This window comes from Ips typographus, linkage group LG12 (genome assembly GCF_016097725.1).
Source record: "Ips typographus isolate SLU linkage group LG12, UJ_Ityp_2.0, whole genome shotgun sequence".
NCBI lineage: Eukaryota > Metazoa > Arthropoda > Insecta > Coleoptera > Curculionidae > Ips > Ips typographus.
Window position 1 is genome coordinate 4364396 of NC_138433.1, and position 12086 is coordinate 4376481.

General features: G+C 42.8%; 2 long non-coding RNA genes across 2 annotated transcripts; both read left to right on the forward strand.

Annotated features, from left to right (window-relative positions):
• The first annotated feature begins 3878 nt into the window (after positions 1-3878).
• On the forward strand, positions 3879-5387 carry LOC145736586 (uncharacterized). Its single transcript, XR_014180025.1, has 3 exons — positions 3879-4989; positions 5048-5133; positions 5195-5387. It is a non-coding gene; the product is annotated as an uncharacterized LOC145736586 (long non-coding RNA).
• A 219-nt stretch (positions 5388-5606) lies between these two features.
• LOC145736749 (uncharacterized) lies at positions 5607-6430 on the forward strand. Its single transcript, XR_014180091.1, has 4 exons — positions 5607-5678; positions 5742-6068; positions 6119-6234; positions 6284-6430. It is a non-coding gene; the product is annotated as an uncharacterized LOC145736749 (long non-coding RNA).
• The last annotated feature ends 5656 nt before the right edge of the window (positions 6431-12086 follow it).

Below are 12086 nucleotides of genomic sequence, written 5' to 3' on the forward strand. Positions count from 1 at the left end.
CGTGATAATATCACAAATTTAATTTTAACTAAAATGGAGGAATTTTAAGAAAAGGATAGTGGATGGGCGTTATCAAAAATTGTCAGTTTAGAAATAAACATTAATAAATATGAAGTTGGAAATGGTGGCTCGTCATACATACCACTTCCACAGGAAATTGAAAATAAACACGCTTGCATTAATATTAAAAATAATGACAATGCATGTTTTTTCTGGATTGTAATGGCAGCCCTTTTCCCAGTACATAGACATTCTGACAGGGTTTCTTCTTATCCAAATTATAAAAGAGTGTTAAAAACTAATGGTATCGAAGCAATGTCTCTGTCTAATATTCCAAAATTTGAAAAACTAAATAAAATTTCAATTAACGTGCACATGCTTGAGTTGGAAAAGCAGGGTTATGTTACCGTTCCAGCCAGGCTCACTAGTCAAAAATTAGAAAAACATGTCAATTTACTTTTAATTCAAAACAAATATACCATTATTGTTGGATCAAAGACTTGTCTAGGCTTTTATTTAATGATAGATTGCACAGGCCAAAGTCCTGCTGGAAGCTCTTCTAGAAGTACATTTATACACGGGTCTTGTCCTGCTGGAAGAACCTTTCTGCGCAAATGGTGCGGTCCTTCAGGAAGGACTGAGAAAAGAACAGATATCGGTACTGCTGGAAGCAGCACAATACGAAGTGTTGATTTGATATGACAGTTATAACAGTACATTACATTCCCTATTTTTTCACCGCGCCTACTATGCAGTGGTTCAACCGTTGATCAAATTATATTCAACTATAACCAGTATACGAACATTTATTATTCCTAAATAATAACAAAAAATTTAAAAACACTAATAAAATTAAATGCTAAATAAAACAAATAAAGAAAATGTATTCTAAGTACAACCTTTTCGATAATATACCAGTGGTATATACCAGGTGTCCAAGAGCACCCTGGACATAGGAGATTAACATGGGAAAACGGTTTGGATTTTTTTGCGCCTGTACGGTTGATTTGATTGAAAAATCGTAATAATGAAAGTTGTAGTACCTATCACGGACTAGTTTTCTGTATTTTTTTCGGATCGCTAACTTGAGCCCTTTCGTCGTAAAACACGAACAAAAATGCGAAGAGGTTGTCGAGCAACGGATAAACAGATCATTGTGACTGATACGGTTGCTCGACAACCGCTTGTACAGTGCAGGTAAAAAGTTTAAATTTTCTCATTTTTGTTCGTGTTTTACGACGAAAGGGCTCAAGTTAGAGATCTGAAAAAAATACAGAAAACTAGTCCGTGATAGGTACTACAACTTTCATTAATACGATTTTTCAATCAAATCAACCGTACAGGCGCAAAAAAATAAAAACATTTTTCCATGTTAATCTCCTACGTCCAGGGTGCTCTTGGACACCTGGTATACATATTTGCAAGTGAGTGTTTTCAACACTCTGTAGCACAAAATTGAAGTCATTCTGAACATAAATTCATACAATTTAATTTTTTCATAAAAGACCATCAAACCCTTGAAAAATTAGCACATACATAGCCTATAATTATCAAAATATGGCAGTGAGAACTTGTACATTAATTTAAACACCTAACTAAATAGTCTGTTGTAACCTGAAATCCAATTTTTCCATTTAATCAGACTCTGATTCAGAGTACTTCCTTTTCTTATGGCTGGAACCACTGGCAGTGCTAGGGTTTTGTCCTGACAATGCTCTTAGAGCATTAGCCACATTATTTATTGCAGCTATTTCTTTCAGTTTCAATTCCTTTTTCTCCCTCCACTTTTCTTCATCTTTCTCTCTTTTGTAAAATAAATATTGAGGGATAGACAACTCCACATTTTTTTTATTTTTTTTATGTTGTGGCACATGCTCCAGTAAACTCTCTGCTGGTTCTGGAGTTGAAGAGACTGTGGCCACTGTGGATAACTCTTCTGAACGGCCACTTTGTACAGGTGGCTCAGTCTGGTTTATACTAGTTGATAAAATGTTAGCTGGGGGAATAGTTGAAGCCTTATTTCCTAAAACGGTGTCAAAGTATTCAAAAAATTACCACTGAGCCCTACTTTCGCCAGTTTTCATAGATCGTTCCTTGTTTCTTCTGTAAGTTTGTAATAGATTTCTATATTTTGAGTAACAGTCGTTGCCATTTACATGAATGCCCATTTCCATTATTTGCTTGCTAATATCATCCCATAGCTTCATTTTTTTGCAAGTTGGGTTATTAAACTGCTCCTCCATGCCTAGTCTTATACTAAGTAGGAGTTTAACCGAAGATGTTGTCTAGAATTTTGAAGATTTAGTATTAGCACTGGACTGTACTTGTTCATTCGCTTTTAACTGCCGCTGAAATACGGTCAGATACTTGCATGGGTCTAAAAAAAAATTAACAGTAAAATAAATTTGTAGTAATGATGGCTTTTAAAAGCGACCCTAAAATCCATTATTTGCACAGAGTAGGTACTCCTCGCTACAAATTCTAATCATAAATAGTAAAGCAGTAAAAGAAAAAAATACAATGTCATAAAGTACCTACATTAGAAAAAATCTGTGGAAACTTGAAAGTAAAAAGCAGTAGATTTACCTGCTGAAATTTCTTCAATTTCTTCTGGACTTAGAAAAGTCTGTATTTCGACTCCTTCATGCTCCAATGATACAACAATCGTTTCTTCCATGTTTTTTGAGTTTAATTTTCTTATTATCAAAATAAAAACCTAAACATAACCAATAAATTACAAATTCAATCCACCAACAAATGTCATTTCCTTCCACCGACTTCAAAGTCCGGTTGCACCCGGTTTACATCACTGGTTGAACGTTAGTTCAAAGGATGAAAATACGAACGCAAAAAAGAATCCATCATATCTAGCGGAAATTATTTACGAACGCTTTTGGTGCCATCAGGTTCACCGGTGTAACAACAGATGGAAATAAAAACGTGCCTTACCTTTTTAAATTATACTGTTCGGTAAAATTTTAAAATTTTACTAGCTATCACGCAAAAACCCCCATCTTCCGGTATCCGACATCGCTGGCATTATTTTTTTCAAATATGTGGCTTAACTCGCTCAGTGACCGGGAAAAAATAATAAATTTTTTTGAACTATTAATAAGTACTTATGGAAAATCTGGCGAACCCCGGTTTCTATACGAAACTGTCATTCTGTAATGATTTTGTAATTGTTTACTAGGTAAGCTTCCTTTTGTTTGAGATATGTTCTATATGTTTGTTGAGACGAGTTACTCCTTGTTTCTTTGTTTATTCGGTCTTCTGTCTCACACAAAAAATGTTTGTTGGGTTGTGACGTAGTGTAAAGTCACCGAGTGTTCTGCGCTTGGACCTGAACGGCATTCGCGCAGAGTGTCGCATGAAATATAGTAGAGTAATGGCGTAAACTGAGAGAAATAAAAATGTTCTTCAGTATGAAACTCGAGTGTTAATTAACCAAAGAAAAAGACATTACATGGGTAAATGGAATTTCGCACTATTTTCAACTAAGTTGAAAATAACATTAACCTAGTCGTCCCAACACAAGACCACTGACTTAGGCTCGGTCTTGATACCTAAAAACGCTGACGTTTTGGTGGAAAATCTACCACCGTCTTCAGAGAATCTAAAAAAAAACACAACGGCAGAACACAGAAAATAACAACTTAGTAAATATTAAACCTGATAATGTTCAATTTGGAACTCCGAGAAGGATTTTGTCAATGAAAATTGACATAAAAATTGGACTTTTGTCATTCCAATAGGAAAGGTTATGTATTGTTGTAGTGAAAGGTGGGTTTTATAATGAAAACAAATTTACAAGAAATTTCAGTATCGTTTGATATGACCAAGTGTTATCTCCTCCTCTAGAATATTGTCACGTTAAGGGGTTGCTCAGACGAAGAAAACCACAGGTATACAGGTAAGCCGTTTTTATTTAAGATGAATCAACAAAAGGTCTTACCCCCAGATTGCCAAGAAGGCGAGGATCATGACGTGAGGAGCGTCTGAAGGGTTTCGCGGAGGGCGCACGCTTACCGGGGGTGAATAGAACCCTAGACTAGTGTCCCAGGGCATTCACCACGCCGAATAAGACGCGTTGGTACTGTCAAAGGGAGATAAGTCGGTACGGCAACTAATGCTGCTCGCCCGTGCTATTTCCTTTGACAGGCTGATTACCGGGTGCTTGCACTTGGTTACCAACTGTTCCACTAAAAGCTACACAGATGGTAATCCCAGACTATCCCAGAGATCAGTAATCCGTACGTGCTTTTGGTACCGTATTTATACTCACATCATGACCCCAATTCTCCAATCTTGCTGACACACACATGGTACTGGGGGAGACCGGGGCAACTTAAGGTAACGGCACTTAGTGTAATGTCTATGTTACATGCCCCTCCCCTACAAAGTGTTCGCCCCGGACACTAAGATACCCTAACTGTACAATTCTAACATCGCCTATATACTAATAGGTGGGTTTATGTGGTGGAACGAATCCTTTATTTATCAAAAGTCTTATAATCTAAGCCACTAATCATATTGTGCGCCCGAGGATTTGCCTGAACGTTCCAGCATCCTTGGCCGCTACTCAGTTCACGGATACCAAGGCTACTAGCTCACGGGTCGTACTGGTGCTGTCATCTATTGGCGCCTGCTGTGAAACCGTTTACTGGCCGGTGGTTCGTCTCGGTCCGGTGTCTGGGTTGTGTGCTAGGTGGCGTTGTTTTCGTGTGGCCCGGTCGATGTGTTCCGTGAAAGATGGCGGTACTTGTTGATTGTGCTGACCGGTTTGACCTGGGCGGCATGAAAAAATTCAAAAAAAAATGTTTATGTTATTGTTACCTATTACTTATGTTATGTTTTTGTTTAATAAACTCAATCTAGTACCCTACTAATTTTTTGCTTACTATGCATCGATACTTATTATTACGACTTATACTGTTCAACATTTGGTCCCCGAAGCCCCAAAAGAGTGTGTCAGAATGGAATTTAAAGGTGAGTGGTCGGGTTCCCTCTTTTTTCTTTCCTCTAGGTATCTGGTCGTCTATTCCAGATTCGCGTGGTTTCCCCCTAAGTTTGCGACGCGCCCGGCGGAGAGTGATCTCGTGCCTGCGTCGTTGGGCACCCGATCTTCCCCAGGTAGGTCCCTGTACTTTCAGCTTGATGTTTACTTGGTTGCCTATTCCCATTGCTGCTTTAGGATTTTCGAGCGGAGGTGTACTTCTTCAAAGTACGTGGGGAAGACTGGCCGCCGGAGATCCCTCCGGGGCATGTTGTCATCCAGCATGGTTCGTGCTGTGGGCGACTATGCCTTGTAACCTTTGTGTCACGGCTTCGGAGACCAGTAGTTCATTGTTACTACTAAAATAAAAAATAAAAGTTTTTTAGACTAAGTTATATGGCTTATCTATTAATTCTCTAATCCTCCTTATCCCTACTGAGGTGGCTTCTTGCCTGTTTGGAGTTGGCGGGTGTCCGTCATTTGTCGCTGAAGTTGACAGACCACGCCTTTTTCTAGTTCGCTTGCGAGATCGGATGATTCGTCAATTTTTATGACGAAGGTGTTCTGTCCGCGCATGACCTCACCATCTTCATTGTCTTGTGCTGCCGTGTGGGTATTGCTTTTTAGGTGTTTTCTCTCGTCCCGATCTTCCCTTTCTTGAGGGTGCTTCTGTGACTTGTGGGTAAGAAAATGCCTTATAAGACTGTAAATGAGGACCGCAATAATTAGCGCCCCTGTTGACCAGGTACATATGAGTAACCAGGAGTTGCCATTGTCCAAGTTTTGGTCCAAGCTTGGTGTCGACGTGGATGACGCCTCCGTTTGTACCGCGTGGGCGACCGCCATTATGGCCGGTCTTTTCAGAAGTAGGTAAATTACAGCTAGGGACAATGTGATGTTCCAAAGAAACATGAATGAATGATTCCCGCTGTGGATTCCCGAAATGTTGGCTGTGGGTATTTTTTGCCATTTTTCGTCTAGTGATTGCCTGATGGTTTTTTCCGAGGATATATTAAAATGCGGTAGGCTGGTGGTCCAATTGACGTTTAAGCATTCCGTGAGGTTGTGGAAGGTAGGTAGAAATGCTTGGTTATTTGTAGGTTTTAGTACGAACGTCTTTAGGTTGGTCCATGCGGCCGGCAAAATATGTCGAACCGAGGCAGTTGCCTCTTCTATTTTACATGGGAAGCGTTTTTGAATAATGGTTTCCCCGTTTACGTCCAGCTGGCATTGGCAAGGTAGGTTCATTTTCAGAGCTCCTGGTAGATTTAATAACTCTGTTCCTAGGTTAGAAGTTTCCCCTGGGCATGTTATAGATGTGTTGGGCTTAGGGTGGGTTAGCAGGAATTCTTCTGACCCGGTTTCTGAGATAATCATAAGGTTTGACTGGTGGCAGTGCATTGGGCAGTGTTCCGCTATGTCCTCTACTGTTGCCCCATGGAACAGTTTTCGTGCACAAGAAGGACCCTGTGTTTGATCCCCCGAGAACCTGGGTAAGTAGCATAACCTATCTTGGTATGGTTTACATTCGTGTAGTGCAATTCCTGTTATTTCCTTTAGTATGGTTCTTGTTCTTGTGGTGGCTACTGCCATCATTAATGGTGCATGTTTTATTGTGCATGTCTGTCCCTCCCACGCGAAGGGATTTGTTACCAGCTGGAACAGTCGCCATTTCCTGTTTAGAGAGATCAAAGGGATCTTCACGTGTACCACTAGTAGCCCATCGGAGAAGGTACATTCGCTGATGGGGAGACGAAAATACGATGACACCTGTGCTGTGGATATGGCAAGTTCAAATTCATTTTTCCTTATTTCCCCTTGTATTTTCTTTAAGTCGGACAGAAGCGTTTCTGGTTTTATAAGTGCTAGTGGAATTTGTTTCTGTTTGCATTCTTGCAGAGCTGCCTGACTGCGCATTTTCCTTACAAGGAGAATGATTCTATTTGCCATTCCCAGATTTGCCTCCATATTTGCTTGAACCATCTCTGTCGCCCATTCCTTTTCCAGCTGTTCTTTGTTAACGAACTCCTCCAAGTTATGTATCTTTGATTCCGTCATTCTTATGGCCTGATTCGTTTCTTCCTGACAGCGTTTTTGGTCCTCCGAGCGTGTGCTTAACATTTTTAAGGTGTCCTCCATGGTATCGTGGAGTGCCGTGATGTGTGCCTCTAATTTCCCTTCTTCCATATACATTGAATCCATTTTTTCTTGCGTGGCTACGCCGCAACAGTAGTTCAAGCCATCCGCTATGAATCCCAAGGAGAGCGTTCTTTTTTCCCTTCTTAATTTTTTAGTTGTTTCCCAGTCTGGATACTCGTTTGCCCTGTATAAACTTATTTCTTTGTCTATTGCCTCCTCCAATTCTCTCAAGTGTTTCCTTCCTTGACAGATATAGCTTTGGTTGGCCCTTTCGCAATTTCCCGGTGGATTTCCCCTTGGGGCTGGGTTTACCTTTGGTTCGGACCAGGGTATTACATAGGTTAGGTGGGATTGTGCTTTCGTACATAATAGTGCTGGGGAGTTCCTTCCATGTGGCCCCGGCCGTCACTTCTACGTGTTGGGGCGTTACTATGGCGACCCTGCAATACGAGTGGAATCGATTAGTATTTTTTGTGGCGCCTGGGCTTCCCTGCATTCTTCTTCGTCTGTTTCTTCAGCTATTTCCCCTAACGTCCATTCGTCATGGAATGGCAGTATTCTGCCTATATGCACCACGTCTGTTTTCCTTCCACCCTCTTGTTTTACTTCGTAATTCACCTCGCTTATTTTTTTTGTAATTCTGTACGGCCCAAACCACCTCAACAACAGTTTCTCGCTCTTGCCCACTTTTCTTATTGGTATAAATATTTTTACTCTATCTCCGACTTCATATTCCCCTTCTCTATGCCTAGAGTCGTAGAGCTCCTTGTCTTTCCCTTGTTTTTTCTGTATGTTGTCTACGGCCAATGCCCTTATCATCAATGCTTTTTCTCTTAGCTCCTTGGCATTCGTGCTCATTTCTTTATCTAAGAGAGCTGCATCCAATGGCAGAGTCGGGCTTCGTGCAAATATTAATTCAAAGGGCGTGAATTGCGTCGTCTCCTGTTTCGCTGTGTTGTACGCGAAGGTGACGAAGGGCAGGTATGAACACCAGTCCGTTTGTTCTGTGTTACAATACAGCGACAGCATGTCGGCTAATGTTTTGTTCAACCTTTCTGTTAGCCCATTGCACGAAGGGTGATATGCTGTGGTGAAGGTGCTTTGGACGCCCATTATTTGTTGAAGCTCTTGCACTATCTCAGACTGGAAAACTTTTCCCCTGTCGCTTAGAATAGTACGGGGTACGCCGTGTATCAAGAGCACCTTTTCTAGCAGAAATCTTGCTACTGGCCCTGCCTTGCCGTTAGGTAGGGCCGCTGTTATCGCGTACCTTGTTGCATAGTCGGTTACCACCACAATGGTTGTCTTTCCCAGACTGCTTTTTCGAAAAGGACCCAACAGGTCTATCCCCAGCTGATCGAACACTTGTCCCACTTGAATAGGCTGGAGTAGCCCTAGGGGTTTTCTGTTTGAGGGTCCTTTTCTTGCTTGACAATCCCTGCATCCCCGTATGTACTTGTGCACGTCCTTCACCATGTTGTCCCAGTAGTATTTTGGGCTTAGTCTGCTCAGAGTTTTGGTCATACCCATGTGTCCACTGGTGGGTGCGTTGTGGGCTTCCCATAGCACTTCCTCCCTTAGTGCCCGTGGTATTACGAGCGCATATTCTAAGCCGTCTTTATCTGCGGTGGCTTTGTATAATATGTTGTCCCTTATTCTGAAGTTCTTTGCCTTTCGTCGTGTTATTGCGTCGCTGGTACTATTTTCGGGGTCCATGATTGCTTCTCTCAATTCCCTTAAATCCTTGTCTCTGTTTTGCAGTTCGTCTATCTTTACTGTCGAGATGGTGAAGGTGGTCACGTCATCTAACTCCTCGATTTCCATATTATCTATATGTAGAGCGGGGTTGCGAGATAGACAGTCTGCGTCCTGATGCTTGCTGCCTTTCTTGTATACCACCGAGTAGTCGAACTCAGCTAGTTTTAGTGCCCACCGTGCTAACCGCCTAGAGTGGTCTTTTATGTTGTGTATCCAACAGAGTGCATGGTGGTCGGTGACTATTACCACCGGTCTTCCGTAAATGAGATGTCTTAAGTACGTCATCCCCCATACAGCGGCCAGCAGTTCCAATTCACTTATAGAGTAGTTTCTCTCAGCTTTTGATAGTGACCTGCTTATGTATGCTATGGGGTGGTTTTGCTTGTCATCTCCTTCTTGCAATAGTATTGCCCCAATGCCCACTGTGCATGCGTCTGTGTGGAGGGTGCACCCGATGTTAGGGTTGTAGTGTTTCAACACTGGGGCTGTCGTCAGCCGTTCCTTCAGTTCCTGAAATGCCTTTTCCTGTTCTGACCCCCAATGAAATTTGTTTTTCTTTGTGGCCTCATGTAAGGGCCGTGCCAATACTGAATAATTTTTTATAAATTTCCTGTAGAAGTTGCATAGGCCCAGGAAACTTTGGAGCTCTTTAGTTTTCCTTGGTGTCGGGAATTCTTTAATCCCTGTTAGCTTCCCTTCTTCGGGGTATATGCCTTCCTCGCTTACTGTATAACCTAGTATTCTTACTTGCTCTTGCAGGTACTCGCATTTGCTAGGTTTTAGCGTTAGGTTAGCTTCTCTCATCCGTGTGAATACTTTTTCCAACTTCTCGATGTGATCTTCTAGGTTTTCGGAGAATATTATTATATCGTCTAGATATATCAGAATTTCCCTCCACTTAAGATCTCCAAAAACTTTGTCCGCTAGCTGCTGGAAGGTGGCTGGGGCATTGCAGAGTCCGAAGCTTAACACGTTGAACTCATAGGAGCCATGCCCTTGTGCCGTGAAGGCCGTATATTGCTTAGAGGTTTCCTCGATCGGAATCTGCCAATACCCTGAGAACATGTCCAGTGTCGTGAAATATCTGGCTCTCCCCAGATAGGTCAATATATCATCTATCTGCGGTAGGGGGTAGCAGGATTTTTTCGTCACTGGGTTGATGGTTCTCTTGTAATCTACACAGAATCTGGTGGACCCGTCCTTTTTCTTAACTAGGACTACAGGGCTTGCCCAGGGAGAATGGCAGGGTCTTATTACCCCACAGTCTAGCATTTCCTGTATCTGGGTATCTATTATCTCCCTTTCGTTCTGTGAGACCTTGTACGGGCGGCATTTTACCGGCTTGTCCTCAGTTACCTCTATCTTGTGTTCGATAAGGTCTGTTTTTCCCATGAATTTGGGTGATTTGCAGAACACATCCTCGTAACTCGACAACAGTTTTTTTAATTTTTCTTTAAAACGTCCTTCTGGTATGTGTTCTAGCTTATGATCTTCTAGGTTCACCCTTTCATCGTTTGATTGGCGGACCGAGAATACTTGACTTGATGCTGCTTCTTTTTCAATTTTTGCTATTGTGGTGCCTTTATACACTATTCTTGGCGTTGGGCCGACGTTTTTGAGTTCTATCATGGGGCTCTCTCTGTTTTGCCCGTAGTTGCCCAGTAGGTGGTTCCTGATCAACCAGTTTTCATTAGGCACCACGTGTGTTCCCTCTGTTGGAGTATTCTGTGGTCGTGTTTTTATTGTTCTTGTCTCGCCAGGCATGATGACCACGTCTTCTGTAGCCCTTAATTTAGTTTGTTCTGGCGGGATTTCCTCAAAGTAGTTCGGTAGGATTTCCCATCCTGTTTTCGCTTTACTGGCGCGTGTTTTCCTCTTTCCTTTTCCTTTTGATATCCAGATTTCTATGTTGGTGCCTCTAAACGCGTCTGTTAATATTTTCTTGTTGGTTGGCCAGCTTGTGGGATCGCCTCGTTGGCTTAACCTTGGTAAGGCGATGCTCCTAATTTCATGTTGATTCGCCCATTGTCTCAGTGCCGTGCAGCATCTTCTGAAAGGTTCGATGGCGACTGAATGGGCGTTTTCCTCTTTGGCCGTCATCTGAACTATCTGTCGGCCGTTTTTTGAGAAGAAATCCAGTTCTCCCATGTGGGAGTCATTCATTTTTTCTACCCCTGCGTGGCTTCTGATGACCTTAGCAATACCCCCGTCGTTGCAGGGTGTCGTGGATACTGTAAATGCCCAAGCCGTGTTTTTCGGGAAGGAGAAAATCGATCTGGGCACCTCGTGTATGCTAGGCTCTGGTGCCCGTGAATTTGCTTGTTTTTCCCTGTTTTTTCCCGCTTTTGCTTGCTGGGTTGCTCTGCTTGGGTCACTTTTCTTGTTTTGCGGGTGTAAATGTGGGTATTGTTTGCTTGCGCTTTTTGCTTGATGGCTAAACCTTATGGTTAACCCTTCTTCAAGGGTTAACGTCTTATTTGCCATGTCTATTATCGCTTTTGTATCCACCAAAAATTCCATTCCCAAGATGAGGGGTTGGGGAGGGTTTCTTAGTATAGTCGCTCGTATGTCCCATTTCCCTATGTAGTTCCCTACTATCTCTAGTGATGTTTTCGTTTCCCCCAGGCTGGGGATCTTCTGGCCCCCTGCCGTGAGCAGGAGGGTGGAGTGTCTTGTGCTTCTTTGCTTGTCTTCTATTAGGTGGTCGCTTACTATGTTCAGCTCCGCCCCTGTGTCTATTATCGCTGGTATAAAAAATCCATTTAGAATAACGTTGATTGTTAATACCTTGTTGCACGCGGGCCCCCAAGTGGAGAGGGTGACGGGACTCAGTTTTGCCACCCATTGTCGTTTGGGTGCTGCGGCCTGCTTCTGCAGGTTGCGGCGAAGTGCCCGATTTTACCACACCGGTAGCACGTGGGCCTGTTATCTCGTGCCCTTGTGGCCGAGTAACGTCTCTGAGGCGGGGGGGTGCGCCTTGTGTCATATTCCCTTCTGGGTGGTGGCGGGGTTCTTTCCCTTGTAAAAGGGCGGCGGTTTTCGTATCGTACTGGCCTTGTCAAGCTGGAATTATCGTATGCTTGACGCTGTGGGCGAAATGTGGGCGTGTCTCTGTAGCCCGGGCGGCGGGTTTCGTACCGTGCCGGTTCCCCAAAGTTTGTGTTATCATATACCCGCCGTTGTGGCTGAAATG